The 20,556-nt window shown below is 36.6% G+C and overlaps 1 protein-coding gene across 2 annotated transcripts in view; it reads right to left on the bottom strand.

The window, feature by feature from the left end:
• LOC111592212 (calbindin-32) overlaps window positions 1-7,771 on the bottom strand; it is a 34,416-nt gene extending 26,645 nt beyond the window's left edge. For both annotated transcript variants that reach the window (XM_023304283.2, XM_023304284.2), the window contains exon 1: window positions 7,565-7,771. The gene's annotated coding sequence lies outside the window, so the exon portion shown is untranslated. The remainder of the gene's footprint in view (window positions 1-7,564) is intronic.
• Between the last annotated feature and the right edge of the window lie 12,785 nt (window positions 7,772-20,556).

Genomic DNA, 20,556 nt, shown 5'->3' with positions numbered 1-20,556 from the left:
GGAATTGTAGATAAGAGCATTTAATCGGCATCGAAATTACTTGATGTCATTATGTCGCTGAGCCAGCTGTTAAATATTGGCTCTTGCTTAATCACACTGCATTACTGTGTTCAACGCGAGCACATGCCATGGCATTACGTATTAGGTATTACGTATACGCAATGTTGACTGCAATCGAGATCAAAAGCCAGACCATGTTTATTTAAACAATTGAAAGCTTAAGCTACCAATGGCGTCGACTAATTAGTAGCCCTTGTCTGTGGCCACACACAGAGCAGACTCCCCTCCCCCAACTCTCCATACTCTGCAGGAGTTGTCATAAAAATTTAATTAAAACTGTTGCAATTGTCAGAGCAAGGCAAATGGAGCGCGACGTTGCAAGCACCACATGATTTTCCAGCAAATAATTTAATTTTATACATTCAATTTAACAGCGCAGACACACAAAAAAAAAACAAAAAGGAGAAAACCTAGAGTCAGAATATAATAACATAAATAATACCAGAGTGTAGTATAAAACTAATTAGAGGTCTGTGGCAACTAGAACGCAGTCCAGGTTCAAGCTGTGATTTAATTAAAATCTGTTTCTTTTTTCTGTGGGCCTCGCTCTTGAAAAAGTCTATAAAGGGGCTAAAGCTATATTGCTCTGTTTTGCTTTGCCCTTTTTTCTTTTGGCACGCAGCATTTCACGCTGATTCTCATGATGCTTTCTATACATTTTTCTCACACTTAAGTGAGCCGTTTCTATGCTAAGTATATAAAAGTTTATCCCCTTCCATTTTTTTATTAGATACATTTGCCCCACATCGTAAACAACTTGTCAGCCATATGACAAGAGTTCAATTAAGCATGAAATGAGCAGAAGCTATCTTTCTGCTGACCCAGTGCTGGAAAATGCTAGTCATGCATACCCTCTTCAAAGACAACTGAAAAGTCATGCTAGCACACACCTGAGTAGGGTTCAATTTGCTTAAATGTGCAAAGCGTTCGAATAATATATATTAAGTGTTATTTTGAATACATTTCAATATATTTATGCAGAATTATTGTTGGCATACGTTTGAGATATTTGTCTGTGTTGGTAGTAAAAGCTGAGATTTGGGAAGATAATATATACATATATTTTTTTATTGTCTATTTTTATACAATTGAAGTTTCTGTGTGAAGTTCACATTTCAGCTTGTTAATAATGCAGGCGCTTAATCACATGACGCATTAAAATATTTATAGATGAGCAAGCACTCTTGTACCCTGTATACTAAACTGAAATTCCAAAGGTATATGCCAGAAAGTTATACTAACTTTAACTTTAACTTGAAGTGAACTAAAAGATTTTTGAATTTACAAATTGTTTTAATATTAAGTATACGTATTGGAATTATTAATATCAGGATCACTTTGAAAGTCCATAAATTAAATTTTCTGCTTGTCTATAGACATCTCTAGTGCTTTTAACAGGATAACTGCAAGTTAAGCATTGCTCACTGATCTGTTGTTTTTGTGGAAGCTGTGACAGTTTTCAATTCGTGTTGTTTTTCTCTGAGCTACGCTCGCGGGTTTTGTCAATTTGCAAATGGAAATGTCAGTCATTCATTTTGAAATTGTCAGAATCATTGCACAGACATGCTCAGACACACGCAGTGGCCGAAGGACACGTCAGCGTTAGTACGTAGGTCAGTGGGTTTGGTCGGTGGGCGTATCAGCACATGATGCTACGTACACAAATATATATGAAGCCACAGCGCATTTTGCATACACACAAAAATAATTACTCAATTAATGTGAATAGCAATTCGTAGTATCGTCCGCTAAACAAATACCTAAGTGTTGCCCGCGCAGCTGAAGTAAACAGAAAAAAGAATGGAAAGGGAGAACAAACGCAATACAGACAAAGTCAAATTCCGGCCAAGAGCGAATGCTGATTCATTGGCCATTTGCAGCTAAATGCTTGGCTGGTGGGCAGAAAAATTGCAAGAACATAAAACCATACTCACAACAAAAAAAAATAAAAGAAAGGAAAAACAAATGAAGAGCGCTCGGCCGGAAAAGAATTCCCTGGCTGGAGATCATAACAGGATTATCTTTGCTATAAATATACGCCAGAAAAAAAATAAACAATATAAAAATGAATTTTACGATTTTATAATAATTTCTTTTTAATATTATTTACTCAAAGCAGCAATTTCAAAAAGTTTTAATTGTTTGTCGGTCAAGAATCGAGCTCATTAAATATGTTAACGCCTGCGGCAAATGCCGTTTTATGCTGCTCGTTGATGAACCTACAGTGCGTCGCTCCTACTGTACATCATCAGCTTGATATATTGGCCGGCTAATGCCCCACCATAAAGTGCAGACACGAGCAAATGCTGTAAATATTTACACAGTCGCCTGTTTTTTATGCTCTTTTGTATGAATAATAATCAAGAAGTAATAATGATAATAAATAATAATGGTCAGACCGACATAATTAAAGCAGCTGGATGTCTGGCGAGCAATGGATGTGTTGAAAGATTTCTGTACTTTTCTCCCACACACAAAAATGATAAAAACAACAAATGATAGCATAAATTATCAAGAAGTCGATCAGATGATTGACTGATCGACTATGAGATGCTCTCGATGAGCCTCTAAATCTCTAGCAACTAGTTCACAATTCCCTCCCTTGCTTTCCTATTCATTTTATTATATTTAGAAAAATTAATGATTATATAAATTAAAGAAACAGTAGAAGCAGCTGCTAATACCTTCTATGTAAAAGCTATCTTCTAAGTATCTGAATAGCTCTTCCAAACTTCCAATTGTATTTACTTGCTGCACATGCCTCTGTTTAATTAAGTTCTGCTTTGTTTTGCTGCCTTGCTGAGCCCATTTGTAAACAAGCCATTGTTTTACAGGGTATACGCAAATTTATGCTGATTGCCTCTGTTGACTGCTCCTCAAACATGTTGGCCAAATATTTGGCCCTGCCTGCGGCAAACGGCAACACTCATTGCCTCCTCGACAAGGCTGTAATTATTCGAATTATTATTGTTAGGCGTGAAAGTTACTTAATGGCACTTTCACTTTTTCAACCTTGCGCAGCCCTCACAATATGTAAAGATAATTTTTGGAAAATTCCTGTGGGCATATTTACTATATATGTATGTATGTGTGGGTGTGTGTGGGCGTGCCTACTTGAATTAGCGTTTTCAAATTGCCTTTTTCAAGTGGCAGCCAATTGAAGAGCATAACAATGTTTGCCTAATGACAATTACAGTGGTTAGCTACAATGGGACCTACTTGAGCCGACTATTTTTGGTTAATTCTAATGGGCTTGCTATGGTACCAACTCACTTTCTAGCTGACGTCAGTAACGGCTATAATTGGGACTGTAAGTGCTTACTTCTAGGGTTTTGTTATAAACTACTTCGAAAGGTATTTTTGTAGAGAAAAACTAAAATAAGAATCGAGTTGAGTGAGCAATTAGGCTAAATTCAGTGATTTAGTCTAGAGCGTGGACTCACTCTCTAAGCCCTTGGAGAATATAAGCAATGATGATATTTATTATGTAGAAATATATTTTATTTATCAATTTATTTCCAATTTAGTTAAGTGCAAAATTTTGATCGATGCGATAATAAATATTTCCACTTCCCTTTTTAGACAAACTTCGGTCAAAATGTTTTTTTAAATTTTAATGTAATTAGAATATGAACTTGGGCCAAATTGTGTTGCCAAATTCAAATGGCATTGGGAAAACAAACACTTTTGGTCATGCCACATATAAATCTATCGAGTTTTCATTGTATAAGACAGTTTTAGTTCTGAAAGGAATATTAAAAATTTAAAAATATAAAAATTTAAAAATATAAAAATTAAAAATAATTTTTAAGAGTTTTATTTTCTTTATCAAATTTGGACAAAAAAAATTGTATTAACATGAGTTAAGAGGAAATATAAAATAATTGATCTATTTTTCCTATTTATTAAGCACTTAGTTGATCTTCAGTCTCCAGCCATATCTCAATTTGTTCTCCATTAAAATTTTTGCAATTGATATTTTGTTTATGCACGCGCAATTAACAAATCAGATCATTTCACAGCTTTTCAGCTAGATCAATCCAGTTTGTGTTTGAAATGAAAATTTGTGAAAATATTTGCTTAAATCAAATAAATTTGCACACATTGAAGCAAATGACTTGTACGCAAAGACTTCAATCATCAACAGATTAAAGTTATTTCGACTAGCACTTCCTCTACATCTGTTGCCATAAAAATCCAAATATTTGAAGCGAATATCATATTAATGTACTTATACCAAAATATGGCCCATGGACTTCCTGGCCTCTGTCAGTCATTGAGGTTCAATTTTTTCTGTTACCATATTTATTTTGATAACATTTGTGGCGATTGTTGTTGCTACAAAGCGTGAGGAATGAGCCAACGCTTTGCCTAAATTAAGAAAACATGCCACAAGCCAACAACAATAACAAGCATACGCCATGTGGGCTGCACGAGCATTTGTGTTATTTTATTTATTTAATTTGCAACGAAGGAAATTGCAACGACGAGAATGAAAAGCATGTTAAACATTTTCCATTCAACATCTCTCTTCAGATTGACTGTACAAATAAATCAAGGAAAACGGCAAATTAATATTTAATTGAATTGTTGCTGTCTTTTATTATTGAAATAAATTCCGATTTCCAGCCGCGTGCAACGCTTGCACAATCTTCCGCTGACTGACTGATTTTTTCAGCAAGCTTTAAGTGTTATTAATGTAATTTAATTGTGTGTATTATTAGCAATTTCACATGTCACTTGACACAGCTAATTAGCAGCTCAGCTGAAGGTGCAATTGTCGAATCAACGAATCAACGCCATAAAGATGTGTGAAAAATAAATTGTAATGTTTTTCCCTGAAGAGCTGTCTACATGATTTTGCTCACTTTAAATTATTTATTCGCATATATTATGGGAAATTGTTATATATTTTCGCATGCTTACTTAAATTTAAATGAAATATATTAATTTTGTTTAGTATTTTGATTTAAATTTAATTCCGCATGTTTTTCGTAGCAACAGAATTTCATAAAAACAAGTTTAACAAGTCTTCATAATATGAATTATATTATATATATATATTTAGCATATCTATAATTAGTAATTATTGATATCAGAATAATTAATATTATTGAATAAAAGCTAATTGACATACGATATTAAATTCATCTTTTTTTATCACACGCTAAAAGTTAATTAGTTTTTATTTATTAACAAAATAAATAACGTTAATGTTTTTATTTATTTTTATAATTGCAGCAAAAGATAATATGCAAAAGAATTTTGTATTTCGTGTAATTAAATTCCACTGCACCTGGAATGATAGGGATATTGGCTTGAAAGCTTTTTTATGGGAATAAATGTACTGCTATTACAATTGCTACTCATATTACTATTCACTACTCATTTTATATCATATAACTTATAATTTCTTTTTCTTTTCTACTTCTAACACTAATACTGATATATACTACTACTTCTACTAACACTACTATTCTTTCTAATACTAACAATAATTATATTGTTGTTCTGCTATTAGTACTAATATTTTTTTTCTAGTAATACTACTAAAAAAGATATATTATACTACTTCCACTTATGCTACTGCTTATAATAATATTATCAAGTTTCTACTACCAATAGTAGATTGAACTATAACTTATATATATATACTATGAACTATTTACTACAATTTTTATTTCTAATAAAACTATTATTATTAGTTTTCTTTGGGTATTAAAAAAATCTTTAAAAGATTTTAATTTGAAAACAATCGTATTCGTCGTAATGACAGGTTTGTAGATTGCTCTAGTAGCAAATGCAAATCCTAGTAAGAATATAATTCCCGCTATTAAGCTTGATTGCTTCATTGATGCGTCAGGCTGCAGATCCATAAATATCAGTCAATTTCAGCTCAATTTCCGTCATTTAAATCAACAACTTCGATGATAAATATCCCAAATCCCTCTCAAAAAAAGATGATAAATTTGGTTGCATACGCAGAGGCGCGCCCAATGCAAATGACTGACTGGCTGGCTGGCTGGCTGTGTCCTCGTCGCTGGGCAGAATTTATGAATGGGCATAAATTAACGTGACTGTTTTGGTGGGCTGTCATGAATGCGACAAAGACGACATCTGACGAGGAACTTGCAATGCGCAGACGGACAATTCGGGGGCACATTATGTTAAATTTGGCGAGAGCACAACAGCAACAAAAACAACATTGCAGACGCCGTTTCGAGGGCATTTTTAGTGTCAAATTTTTTTTGTATATGTCATTAAATGAGTGCGAACTCGGCGCCCGCTGCGTATACGTAATATGAATATAAATTACTGCTGGCATTTTTGCTCTGCTTTTTTTATGATTGTCGGACCCTTTTTAATTGAAATTCAAGCATTTTAATGCGACTTTTTTGTTGAACCTGTTGTTCGTTTTTATTGTTTTTTCGGCTGTCGAGTGCTACAACATTTCTTTATATTTCTCTTTTCAGAAAATTTACATAAAGGGTCGAACATTTCGAGTTTTGTTCTGTTTGCATATTGAAGTTTTGCCAATTGCCGCAGCAATATTTGCATTCAATTTTGTGCTCACCTCCAACCAGAGCAGACCCCAACATTAAACCCTTGGCCCTTGCAGCATGCAGCTGATTCGTATGCCCGACCTTGCGGAGCATCGGCTTTTCTGTTCTTTTTTGGCAACGGTTATCAAGGTACTTGCAACATCAAGTTTATCATTTATAATAAATAATTGCATATCTAATGTCTTTTGTTGGCCGCAAATATGACAGACAATTGGCAAAGACTGTGCCAGATGAATCAATGTGAGCGCCGAGCAATTAGAAAAATGCAAATGCTTTTGATTTATTCAAATGTGCTCTACATGAATCGCTATCGTAAATTTCCACCCAACTGATTTGCCATTTAAAGGTAACTTGATCTTATATAATATACAGCAGAAAATTAAGATCAGTTCCATGTCTAGATAAATGAGTTTACACTAAAACAAACAAGTATTCAGCTGCGTTTATTTCTGAAGTTTTACTTTGCAGTAGCGAAATTTATTTTTATTTAATTTAAAAATTAAACTTTTCAGAATTCCTGCTAGATACAGACTTTAAATATTTTTAGTTATTTATAATTTATTTTTTTTTTAATTTAATTATTTAATAATATATACTTTGTATAAGCATTTTAAAGTATATTTAAATAAATCTTGACTTTATCAAAGACTTGAATGAAAACAGAAAGCTTTTGTGAAACTAAATTTTAAGCAAAGTAAACTTACTTTCATTGATTATAAGAAATACTTTTTTTGTAAATTAAGTTCAAAAATACATATATTTAGACAACAATATTGCTTTTGCTGTATTCAATGTATATATTTTGGCTGTTAACAGATTGCTTTTCAGTTATTTACTATAATTAAACAAATATCACAAATAAGTTTCTATCCAAATCTAAACAATTTTTTTTTGTAAGTCCCCAAACAATAGTTGTTGATATTATAAAATTTTATATTTACTTAAAGAGGTGCTGAAAAATTTCCAAGAATTTTTCCAAACAATTTATTTTCAATTGTTTTTATTGTTTTTCTTTTTTCTTAGATTTTGAGTTTATTTTTCACGTTTAGCACAATTTCAAAAAGACTTTTATACGATTTAAACTGTTCGGACGCACGAAACGAATTTGTCGAGGTTTTTGGTTTTAAGAAGAACCGTTAACGTCTAGAATCCTTTGCAGACTGTTTGAAATGTTGCCTGGCGAATGGTTTATCAAAGCCAAAAACTCAACACACCTTGGGGCCGAGCAACGGCAAAGAGCGAGAACTGAGCGCAAGAAGGCGACAGGCAGAGCGACAGAGAGAGCGAGAGAGAGCGAACGACTTACCCGGGGCGAATGAGCGTAGGCGCCGTCTGCAACATATATGTGGGCGCAACATATCAGCTAGCAACATGTTGCTAGCAACAAACTGTTGAATTCCGTTTTCCAGGCATTCCGTAAACAAAACAAAACTGAAACAAAAGACACATTGGCACAACTTTTCTACATGTGCGAGTGTGTGCGAACGATATTGAGTATGTGCTCCAACCGAGCCTTGACTATGGAATAAGAGATTTTTGGAGGGGAGAGTTGTGGCATGGGCGGCATGCGGCATGCGGCATGCTAGCAAGTGGCTGGCTTCGGCTTTGGCGTTGGCTTTGGCTTTTTATCTGCCATGCCAAAGTGTAAAAATACAAATGAACATAATGCGCAAAATGATTTCCGCCAGTTCAACTTTCCACGCTTCGTCTATATCTCATGTATGTGTGGTGTGTGTGTGTGTTCTTTTTAATTGTAATCCCCTTGGGTGCTTTGGCTTTCAATGTTTTATCAGCATGCAATATTATAATTCTAGAGCAAAGCACTTTTTTGGTGTTTTATAGCATTTGGCCCTTGGCCTTAGTGCGGGGTCGCGTGTGTGTGGGTGTGTGGGGCTGTGTATGTGTTTGCTCGTCAGGCAATGTCAAGTGCGGCTCATGCCAAGGCACACACTTGGGCAACTCACTATTGTTTGGACTACCCTGTAGTCAAAAATGTATTTAAACAGGGTTATTCCGTATGAGGACTCAATGGGAACCTCAAAATGCCTAAAGTTTTACAATTAGGAAATTTTATATCCAGCTGAATAATGCTAAGTGTGTGAAACTCGAAGTTAAATCTAATGCAAATTGTGCATATTTACGTATATTTATATAAAAACAGAGAGCATATTTGCCTATTGCATCAGTCAGATAAATGATCCGAGTGATCCACTGTTCAGCATGCCCATGCTCAGGTTGCATAGCTTATCATAGCGTGTGGCTCATTCATTTTTCATGCAGCTTTCATGTTTTCCTTTACGTTCGGTCGTCTTTCTTACTACGCACACTTTTGACTACCTTTTGTGCTGAGATTTATGTCTAAGCCTTTAAAGTTAATTGTTTCTGACTTGCCATGCAATGTGAGTATGCGTGTGGTTACTTTTGAACTGGTTAAATAACCATTATGTAATTGTTTTGACATTGAGCATAGTCAAATGAAAGTTTTGCCACCTCGCCCCAGAGGCCTCGTCGAGTGTCGCTCACAGCGGAAATTACAAATTTCAAAGACAACAGCAACATCCACATCATCAGCAGCAACAGCAGCAGCAGCAGCAGCTGTGATTTCAGCGCATTTGGCAGCTCATCTCAACTATGAAATCTGGCAATAAATTTCCGTCGTTAATGCGCCGCTTATCGCTCAATTGGCGCAGACTAAGCAGCTTTTCCAGAAGTTCCCAGCAATTGCCCTCTCCTTAACTCTCCGCCCCTTTTATAATTCACATGTTGCTTGGCGCATAAACAAAACAGCAGCAAAACGGAAATCATTTGTTTACCAAAATAAAATTGCTGTTAAATTAAAATAATTAAATATCAAATAAATGATTCTAGAATATCTGGAAAGTTAATAATAAAACTTGCCCAAGTGCTACAAATGTTTATATTATGATACAGCCAACAAATGTGCGTTTTATGTTTGCTTTGTATTTCTGTCTGTATTGTGTGTGTGTGATTCCATTGAAAGCATTTTAGAATTTTTAAATTGTTTTTCTTTTTTTTTGTTTTAATGCTTAAATATGTTAATGGCAGTTCGTGGGTCGCCGTCGCCGTCGCCGCCGCCGTCGTCTTTGCATCCATGAATAAAACATTTAAGCATCAAATCAAAATAAGTAAAAATAAAAATTTCCTTTCTACTTTGATAGAACGGCGTCGGGGAGTATGCCGTGAGCCGTACAGGGAATATATAACCACCACAAAATCAATTGTGAGAATTTATTGCGCTTGACTGCCCCAAACACATACACACACACACACACACATACAACAAGTCAAGAGGCCCAGCATGCCACAAAAAGTGTGCTGCATATTTAGAGGCTCAAATACTTGCCACCGCGACAAAAGTGAAAAGTTTTTTTATTACTCGTGTTCTGTGAAACGTTTTCGCGAAATTATAATGCTTTTTAAATAGAATCTATTAAAATAATTCATTAAAAGTAAACTAAACTAAAAGTAAAGTAAAAATATGCCGAAAATATGTTTGCACAATCCGTTTTTCCAAGAGTTTAAAATATACCTAATCTATTTATCAATATATAACTATTTCAAGTAATTGAAGCTCTGAATTTGTTATTATATTTTGGAAAAAATTAAATTGATTTTATTTGTCACAACCAGTGAAATATTTTACCAAATACTTCACACAAAAATATTTAGTTTGAATATAATTTTGATTACATTATATAGCGATATACTTATCAAGACTTATGCGCACTTTTGACAGGTGAAACAGATGCTTGGAACATCTTGAAGTGCAAACGCTCGTCAATGCTGTCGTATATAATTCCTTTATCAGCAGTGAGCCTATTGAAAGCTACCGCAGCTTTTCAGCTGGTCTCTAAAGCTTTATTTATTGTTGTTTGCTTTGCGTTAAAACGTCTTGCATTATAATTTAAGGAAATTTAAGACGATTCTGACTTGAGCCATGTAAGCTAATTAATTAATATACGAACAATGCAGCAAATAAATGTTTGCCACTTAAGTCAAAGGCCAAAACACAAGCGAAAACGGCTTGAATCGTGATGTAGAATATGTAGAAATACGATATATCCTGTAAAGTTATATACAGATCAAGAGGATGTTTGACTTGTTTAACTTAGTAAAGTTGGGAAATGCTACAGAAATGTACTTAGTTTCATTATTTGAGTAACGATTTAACCCATATATCTTCTGCGTATCGGTTAGACAGTCGCAGCTTTTGTGAACTAGAGTAGACCCCTAGCTAACCAACTTTTAATTGGCCAAGGGTATAACAATAGGCCTTGGGCATATTGTACTAGCTAGTGCCCAATTCGAGTGATTTACTCGAATTAACTAATGAAAGCGGCAGCAAGCAGAACGCCTCATCGATTGGATTAGCAATCCCAACAGGCGATGCTGCTCTCTAGTTATAATTGGCCTGGCCAGTGGCACAAAGGCACAGAGTGAAGTGAAGTACAAGAGTACGTGTTCGAGCTTGTGCAATGCTTATAAATTACGTTAATTGCTTTGCATTAATTAGGCCCATTCTCTTCAAGCGCCAATTGAATTATTAATGAAATGCCCACTGAAAGGCTTTCAGTTGCAAACAAATTGAACCAAATATTTGGTACAATTTTTTCCATTGTGCCGACAACAATTCATTTTGTTTGCTGACATTTTCAATTTAACGCCATGACAATTTGTAATTCACGACGAGGACAACACCAACCATCGCAACAGCTTTCAAGTGTTAACAACTATCCTGAATCAGTCAGTGCTGACCATCTGCAAAGCATTGCCCCCCACCCGGTTACAGCACTGGCCTCCTCTTGGCCCTTCCTGAACCAAATAAACGCACATGCATAAATCAATGTTTGGCGGCGTTGGCGCGGTCTGTCTATTGACATGTGCTGCGGGCCCTCGCACAAATTGAACCTGTCATCTTTTAGGCAGCCTCGTCAATACATATTTGCAGTATGCAGGCGCCACAGTTGCTGCTATACCCTGTACTGCAGTTGGCAGAGGTTGGTCGGTTGCTGTTGATGATTAAGTCTTTATCAAGAATGCACAGAATAACTAAGAAGCAAGTCTCAGTTGTTGAAAGTAAAGGCAAAGCGAGAAGCAACTGAATAATTTAAATATTAATGCAAGCGACAAACTTAAGAATAAACGGACCGAAGCGCACTTAAATACGCAGCGTGCTACTTATTCATCAATCAAACAAGAAAAGCGAGAAGTGTAGTGAAAATGTGACAAGCCAGCCGCAAAGAACAGAGCATAAAGCAAAAAACTAAGGAAAACAAGTAAAAAAGTTCTAGCCGGGAGTGCGAGACTAGGCGATACCCTTAAATAGTTTCTTTAGCTTATATATAGCTAAAAAAGAAAAGGAAGAAAAGCAGATGAACTCCATATTGTATTTGAATAATTCTGAGCTTCGTCTATGTTTTCAACTGAGCTTAAATTTATCCATTTATAAAACAAATCAAAATTATGTAAAAAATATATAAAATTAAATGCTAAATTTGAAGACTCTGGCTTCCAAGACTCTAGCTCTTATGAGTTGTGAGATGGATGCGTTCATACCTATGGATAGACGGATATTGCCAAATCGACTGAGCTCGTCATCCTCATCAAAAATATATAGTATTTGATAGGTCTGCCATGCTTTTTTCTGCCTATTAAATACATTTTAGCAAAATCCATTTTTAATTTAATGTAAAAGAGACGAAATAGAGATTATGACATAATTGAAGCGAAGCACAAAAAGGACAAAAATAAAAAGAAAAGTGAGCTGGAAATTAAACGAGGGGTTAAACAAGATTTGGTAAGCAAATTTATAATTAAGCTGCAGCAGCGACCAGAAGTAACAAGCAAATCATCATATTTATATTTGAAGTACACTAAGCCTATATTTTTATTAGTGACTTTTTTCCTTCAATCAGCAAACTTATATTGGCCGTAGCTAACTAATTATAGATCACTATTTATCTGAAACAGGGTAGCTCGTAGTCAACCATGCAACATCGCTGCACTTTTGGCCTGTGCGATTCTATTTCGGATATTTCCTCGTATACAGGCGCCATTTTGTGTTGACAACAGGCAACAACTGCTGCTGCTGCAGGCCACCATTTAACGCTACACGCAATTGCACGTCAAGTATACACAGAGCGAGAGAGAGGGACGGAGAGTGAGGGAGGGAGATAGGCATAGACATATGTCCCGAGTGATAGCATTCAATTACAAACACAACTAATAGACGCAAGTGTGTGTGAGGCTAGTGGAGGAGCAGAAGTAAATTTGACAAGCAGTTTTTGATTTGATTTGCATTGAGTACTGGCCGAGTGCATTGCAATTGTAGTTGGTTTTCGGTTAGCTTTTGGCAAGGCAAATGGTATGCAAATATTATTTTAGCCGCAATCTGTTAGCTCGCCCTGTGTTTGTATTATAATTTCACAAATTAATAACAATCTCTTTGCCAACTGAGAGCTTGTGAGAAGGCGCCACAACTTATGCTGCGGTACTTAGTTGGAATTTGATGCAGACATCCTTTGGCATCGGTCTCTTCTGTGCGCTCCTTGGTTTGTCTCTTAGCTGCTTTGCATGCAAAATGTACTCAGCATGTCGTTCATTGCTGCCATCCTGACTATAGCAGTGCTTTGTGTGTGTCGCTTGTGTTTGTCGTTGTTTCTATCTTGTGGTTTCGCTTTTCTATGACACTTTGGCATGACAGCATCTGCATACTCAGCTTAGTTCACAAACATTTCGAGCACTTTTCCAATTCGATTTTATTTATTTTCCCAGACACTTTTTGCCTGCAGCTTATCCCATACGTCTGCCACAACATTCTTGACACTATTCTATGCATAAAGTTAGCTAACTGTGACTATTTGTTTGTTTATTGCAAATTAGATTTGCCAACGGTTGACCAAGTTCTCCACTCACGCTCTTTTCACGCTACACACTGCGTATGCGTGTTTTAAGTGCTGCTGTTTTGTATTTGAAATGCGCATTAATGTTAAACAGGCAAGTTTGTATCTGGCTAACTAGAAGTTATTCTCTGAAAACATAAAAACCTTTCATTATACATGTTCATAATACGCATAAACGAAATTAATAGCAGTTATTGAGTAGTCGAAAGAAAATGAAAATGATAAACTTTATATGTTTGTTAGTAGACAATTAATAATTAAGTCTTGGGGAACAGCATAAGCTCCTTAGTTTGCCTACTGAATGAGTAATAAGCGAACTCTTTGTAGTATTTAAATAATAGTAACTACATATATCTTGGCTTATGTGTTGCAGAGCAGTTAAAGTGCTGTTAAGCCATCTCTTCCCTTTTCCCTCTCGCATTATTACGCTATATGTTGTAGTCTAAAATATTATATATAGTTCTCTTCACTTAAAATTAATCTCAGTAAGTTTTTCCGCAAACATACCTAATAGATAATCAGTAGCTTCAATATGGATAGCAAAATAAGTATGAGTGCGGAAATATCGTGCAAAATTTAAATAGTGGAATTATATTAGTATTCTAACTCAGTTGATTGAAATGCAAGCAAAACACAAGTTTTCTAATTTCTGTCTAGAATAGCTTTCTCTAATATTTCTTTATTTCTGGGGCATATCTGAATGCGTGCCTTCAAGAATATAATATATTATTCTCGCATTTGTAGGTTACATAAAAAATCATGACTAAATCGTGACCTTTGTTGAGGTCTTCATCTCAGGGCCATTAGGAATTTCAATTTCAATTAAATTCAAATAGGCTACAGTTAGCTGCGTGTTTGCAAGCTTAAACTAAGGCTTACCAAAGCGGCTTTGAAGTGTCCGCAGTTGGACGTGTCGTCTACTTCAGTCCCCAGCCCAAGGCAGCAGCCGTCATCACGTGCAGCTCAATTAATATGCGCTTCATCCGCAGTGCATGCCCGCGGCTTATTCTGAGCTGCTGCGTTTCTGATTTGACGCATCATTTGCATTTCTAATTACTACATTTCATCCTCTCGACATTCCTTCTGCTCTTTCATCCATTCATTACGAGTGTTTCTTTTTTCTTTGTTCTTTTTAGTTGTTGGACCTAGGCTAGTTCGCTCTCGAGGCGTGTGATTTCTGCTTGCAGCAGCTGCAAAACTTACAAGGCGCATGCTGCACGTTACTTATAATACCCTCTATTCGTCGAAATTAACTAAGAGGCGGTATATCGAACTATGGAGGATATGTGACTATATAATAAGTGCCCATTAATAGACAGCTAGATTTTTTAGGTGTTTGGAAACCATTTAAAGTCTTTGTAATAATAATAATTATTAATGAGTTCGCTTTGGTTAAATTCGATAAATATCAATTACTAAACACAACCAAAAACTTTTCATAATTAGCTAAAGAAGCTACATATATCAAGTTTAATTTAAAGGAAGTTTAATGAGTTATGTTATATTATTATTTAAATAAAGCTCAATAAATAAACGAATTATTTCATATTTAATTTTTATAAAATATGTAGAGCTAACTACAGCACATCCACTAGTCAATCACATTCAACAAGCTCCAAGTAACTTGTTTTTAATTCCGTTTTAAGCTGTTTGTTAACATTTCTTAGCGGCAACCTCGAGGCTTTAAAGCAGTTTGCACTTGGGTTCAGTGAATAGATTGAAGCAAATCGCGTTGCTTTCAATTGAAACAGTTTGAATCGTTTAAGCTGCCGTTCAATAAGCATAAAGTTAAGCTAAGTAGGATGATTCCAGCTATTCAAACTATTTTCTTAAACTAAGTTCTGAAACTATTTTTTTTTGCTCAGCTCTTCTTTGCTTTGCAAAAGGGTTGCTATCCGATATTGGGGTGCAAATGAGCGATGCAATTGGGGTGCGCTTTGTGGCTCTTAACGCCCAACTGCTTATCTGTTGGCCACATATACATACTTACACAGATTATTTTCCAACGTAAGCCGAAAGCAAAGTCAAGCCAGAATTTGTCTGCTGGCAGTTGATAACCATTATTAAATACTCTTCTCCGACGACTAATTACCGTTCCTCTAATTTGCTTTGGCACGCAAACTAATACGAGGGGTTGTATTAATTTTTAAAAACTTCATTTAACCTTGAATCAAATTACAAGGACGTTGGGGTAAAGGCGCTATGATTGTAGGGTTAATTAAGTGATATCTTATGAGCGCTTTCTTAAGACTGAACAGCAACTACTCATGTTCATTATGAAGAGTTTTTATTAAATTTCACGCTTTTTGTTTAAAATCAACAGATGAAATGAAAATAAGAATGCGAAAGATGAAAAGCCTTTTTTGGATATATATATATGTAAATATAAGTAAACTGATTCTTTTACAACTATTGTTACAGAAATAGAATTTGAATAACTAATTTTTATATATTGAAAAAATATTCTCTGCAATATTTTTTCAGAAGAATGTTGAAATGTTTTAAGTTACACAATAGCTTTTTTTTAATACATTTTTTTTTTTTTAATGGGTTGGGTACATTGTAGAGCATCAGCCCGTTGGTCAATCAGTATTAATTAAATCACATATTTTAATGTAAATACTTAAAAAGTTGCGTGGTTAACATTATCGTCACGCTAATAAAAACAAGTAAGAATGTATCAGTTGAGTGCGCCCGACTACAAAATGCCCGTTCACTGTCCAAAAAAAAAATGTTAAAATTATTAACAAATTTAGTTTTTTGGATTTGCCGAACCTCAATGAGCGAACTATAAAATGTATGTGTGTCTTATAGCGCTTGCCGACAGGTGCAAATACTTACTCTAAAGAAGATTTTTGTATACTTATATATTTTTCCCTATTTGCCACGCTCTTAAGAAGTTTACATATATATTGTATAATATATATATATAGCATATTAAGTCAATAGAGGTTAGTCAGTTGTCAAATTTTAAGTTTCGAATATATATATAAAGCGGAAATTGCAGAAACCCAATAAACTCGTTTCACTTAATGAACGAGCATGAAAAAGTTGAAACCTTGAACTGCTTGCCAGCCAGGCGCCTATTGATTTTACTTGCACCGAAAACTATTTAAACCTTTTTATAGCTAACACCCTCTACAGACAGTTGTTCACTCACAAATTTTTGGGAGTCTTCAGTGATGCGCCCCCAACCCGTGCCTTGAAGTGCCCAACTCAACCGCTTGGCCGTGACTGCAGCTGTCGTTCTCCATTGCCGACTGTGCTGTCTTGTTTCATTTCCGGTTTGTCAGCACGAGTTATACGGGTTTCTGTGTGCTGCTGGTTCACTTTGATTTTGGGTCGTGGTAAAGTGGCCAAAACAACTTGCAACTTGCAACGAGCAGCGAGCAACGAGCAACTTGCCACATTTCAGTTATCTAACTATTGTTTCTTGAGTGGTTTCTCACTTTGCAGGCAACTTATGATTAGCAATTTTTTGGATATTTTCAATATTTTTCAGTTCTTTCTTTCGCTTTTCATTTAATCTTCTTTTTCGTTGACCTCACAGCTGTTGAACTGTGAATTGTTAGATATACATCTACATCGAATGCTTTGTGTTCAAAACTCATTTACGCCCACAAAAGTATGCTACGTAATTTCGTCTGTGGCTCGAGGCTGCGCACACAGTGAGTATACTTGATATTACAGCTGTCAAGGGTAGTTAATTTTGGCCAAGATGACCAAATATTTATTTAGTTGGTGTCTTTATTGCATTGTTACCCTCATATGAGCTTTCTCTTTTAGGTGCCCTTCTAGACTTCTTTGTTCGCTATAGATTTAATATATATTTTCGTTTACTCTTTGTATAGGCGGGATGTTTCGGAATTCTCAATAAATGTGCATGTGTCTTTATGCAATCTGAGTTTTTGAATTATCAATGTAAGAAATACTTAAGGAATAAGAACATTTTTAAGCGATTGACGGAGATTGGTGAGCATTAAATTAATTCTTAAGGTTTGAGGCTCTAAACTTATGTATCCAAATCGTATATAATATGAATATATATACATTTTACTCTTAAAGGCACTAAAATACAAATTAAATTACAGACTAAGGAAAATAATGGAATAGTAGAATAGTATAATAGTAAAATAGTATAATAGTATAATAGTATAATAGTATAATAGTATAATAGTATAATAGTATAATAGTATAATAGTATAATAGTATAATAGTATAATAGTATAATAGTATAATAGTCTCCTAGTCTACTCGTCTAATAGTATAATCGTCTCCTCGTCTCCTCGTCTCCTCGTCTCATCGTCTCCTCGTCTCCTCGTCTCACCTCGTCTCCTCGTCTCCTCGTCTCCTCGTCTCCTGTCTCCTCGTCTCCTCGTCTCCTCGTCTCCTCGTCTCCTCGTCTCCTCGTCTCCTCGTCTCCTCGTCTCCTCGTGTCCTCGTGTCCTCGTCTCCTCGTCTCCTCGTCTCCTCGTCTCCTCGTCTCCTCGTCTCCTCGTCTCCTCGTCTCCTCCTCTCCTCGTCCTCCTCGTCTCCTCGTCTCCTCGTCCTCCTCGTCTCCTCGTCTCCTCGTCTCCTCGTCTCCTCGTCTCCTCGTCTCCTCGTCTCCTCGTCTCCTCGTCTCCTCGTCTCCTCGTCTCCTCGTCTCCTCGTCTCCTCGTCTCCTCGTCTCCTCGTCTCCTCGTCTCCTCGTCTCCTCGTCTCCTCGTCCTCCTCGTCTCCTCGTCTCCTCGTCTCCTCGTCTCCTCGTCTCCTCGTCTCCTCGTCTCCTCGTCTCCTCGTCTCCTCGTCTCCTCGTCTCCTCGTCTCCTCGTCGCCTCGTCTCTTCGTCGCCTCGTCGCCTCGTCGCCTCCTCGCCTCGTCGCCTCGTCGCCTCGTCGCCTCGTCTCTTCGTCGCCTCGTCGCCTCGTCGCCTCGTCGCCTCGTCCCCTCGTCGCCTCGTCGCCTCGTCGCCTGGTCTCCTCGTCGCCTCGTCTCGTCCTTTGCGCTTCGATTGCTTTAAAGGCTTAATATATTTTCGTATCAAATACATTGAAAAGAAAAGAAACTTTTCGAAATTGCATTGCCATTTCTCAAGCACTCTGCCAGCTGACATTGAACTGCATTGAATGCTGTGCGATAAAGTATAAATATCAATAAAAGAAAATTCTTGGAAGTATTGAAGCTGTTCTGCAAAGAGTATTAAAGGCTTTGGCATACTCTATGTAGTTTGCTTAACTTTCTTTTACAGTCATTGCGACAGAAAAAAATTCTGTTTGCCATTGAGTTTTATGCGACTTGTGCTCGAAAGCACTTGGCATATTAAATTTCAGTGGTCTACAGCACTCAGTTACGGCTGCTTAAAGGTAAGTACGCAAACACACACACATTCGCACAGAGTGCGGCACCTGTGTGCTATGCCTAATGCGTGTTAATTGTGCGAGTGCGTGCTATACATTAGAAATTCATGTGTTCACATGTGCAGTCAGAGAAAGCAAGAAAATATGATGCGTGCATAAAAAATGCAAAAGGCCGCAAGAATTAATAATACAAAGCTTTCAAGTGCGCGCAAGTGTCATTAAAATATTTATCGACGAATGCGACGCGTCATCGTCTTTGTGGCCTCATTTATTCAAATTATTTCCAGCTTGATGCCACATTACACATACGACGCGTTGCCTGTCACAGGAGAAGCAGATTTCCAGCATAAGAGCGCGCGACTGTGCGTGTGTATTGGTGTGTGCATTACTTTTTTGGCGCCCTAATGAGCCTTACTGCTGTGTCATTTCCACTTAGCATTTGTGTCCTTTGCCCGGTCCAAGCAGAATAGAAACTGAAACTGAAACCAAAAAGGAAAATTTGATTTCTTCATTCTTTTTTCTTGTTTTGGTTTTTGCGGCAAATGTTGACAAATTTTCATGGCCCGGCGCACTTCCGGTCGCTGGCATAGGGCAGGCCAACGGCTGACTTGGCTGCCGATAAACAAGCAAGTTGTGTCGCCTTTGGGGCACCAATCTGGTCGAAAAGCCCAAAGAAAAAGTAAGCAAGAGCTGTGCAATCGGGTGTAACCGACTTCGTGATATTTGTGCGCACTTCAACAAAAACTAAAGTATCTGTTCAGTATTCAATAGACACAATTATATAATATAATTATTTTACTGCACAAGTTGAAGTCTGAAAGTTAAAGTCTAGCTACCAAAAACTATCATACTCCCTTCAAGCTTACAGGCGAGTATTAAAGCAAAAAATCCTGCCAATTGCTGGCTTTTTAATTGCTCAGATAGCGCGAAATGCGAGCTCAAAGAGCAACAGACGGCAGGCATCAAGGGGCAACCGAATCGCCCCTGGGGTCTGTCCAGGCTTGATTTATGTTACACAAAATAGTTCGCATTCTGAGTCTTGGCCAACTCAGTTGGGCCAGCTCCAGTCGGCAGCTCTTTATGTCTTTATCACTTTGGGGAGTTTACAGGCACGTTGCTGTCCATGCAAATTAGTTTCAGTGTGTGTTTGTGTGAGTTTTTGTGCTTGAGGGTGTTTAAAGACATATTTATATTGGACCTACCCTAGCTCACAATTCTGTTGGCTGTCGCATTTAATTGCCATTTGGCAGCTGTCGAAGGCAGTGTGGATGAAATCTGCAGGAGACATTTACTATGCCCTCAGTAAAATCCAAAAATACACTTCACAAACTCATTAAATTAAATATTAAAGCAACACGAAAACTACTCCAGAAACGATTCGCTTAAACTATTGATTATAGCAGGCTGTAGAGGAGTTAGGCCAAGCGCACGATATGATAGTAGTAATTCTGAAACAGTATATAGGATAAGATATAATTTTATTGATTTAGAAATGTATTTTGTATTATGATTTCGCTCAGTGTTGGCCCGCAATTGTGCTACAAGCAGACTTGTCAAATGCCACAAACCTGTGTCAATGTGTGTTTAACAATAAACAAGAAGCTTCAAAGCCACAGTAACTGCCACACACACTCGCACACACCCCATCGAGACACTGATCAAAGGACGAGT

The sequence above is a fragment of the Drosophila hydei genome, unplaced genomic scaffold, assembly GCF_003285905.1.
Source record: "Drosophila hydei strain 15085-1641.00,03,60 unplaced genomic scaffold, DhydRS2 tig00000060-arrow-pilon, whole genome shotgun sequence".
In the NCBI taxonomy this organism is placed as follows: Eukaryota; Metazoa; Arthropoda; class Insecta; order Diptera; family Drosophilidae; genus Drosophila; species Drosophila hydei.
The sequence above is the reverse complement of the archived record's forward strand: the minus strand, read 5'-3'. Positions and strand labels throughout refer to the sequence as shown.